The 375-nt window shown below is 35.5% G+C and overlaps 1 protein-coding gene across 1 annotated transcript in view; it reads left to right on the forward strand.

The window, feature by feature from the left end:
• Nucleotides 1-375, forward strand: part of UNC13C (unc-13 homolog C (C. elegans)) — a 408,420-nt gene that overhangs the window by 1,616 nt on the left and 406,429 nt on the right. The gene's annotated exons all lie outside the window — the stretch shown is intronic.

Here is a 375-nt window from a genome sequence, read left to right on the forward strand (position 1 = left end):
TTCAGTATGATATTGGCTGTGGGTTTGTCATAAATAGCTCTTATTATTTTGAGATACGTTCCATCAATACCGAATTTATTGAGAGTTTTTAGCGTATAGGGCTGCTGAATTTTGTCAAAGGCCTTTTTTGCATCTATTAAGATAATCATGTGGTTTTTGTCTTTGATTCTGTTTATATGCTGGATTATGTTTATTGATTTGCATATGTTGAACCAACCTTGCATCCCAGGGATGAAACCCACTTGATCATGGTGGATAAGTTTTTGATGTGCTTGATTCGGTTTGCCAGTATTTTTTTGAGGATTTTTGCATCGATGTTCATCAGGGATATTGGTCTAAAATTTCCTTTTTTTGTTGTGTCTCTGTCAGGCTTGG

The sequence above is a fragment of the Colobus angolensis genome, unplaced genomic scaffold (genome assembly GCF_000951035.1).
Source record: "Colobus angolensis palliatus isolate OR3802 unplaced genomic scaffold, Cang.pa_1.0 Scaffold78, whole genome shotgun sequence".
In the NCBI taxonomy this organism is placed as follows: Eukaryota; Metazoa; Chordata; class Mammalia; order Primates; family Cercopithecidae; genus Colobus; species Colobus angolensis.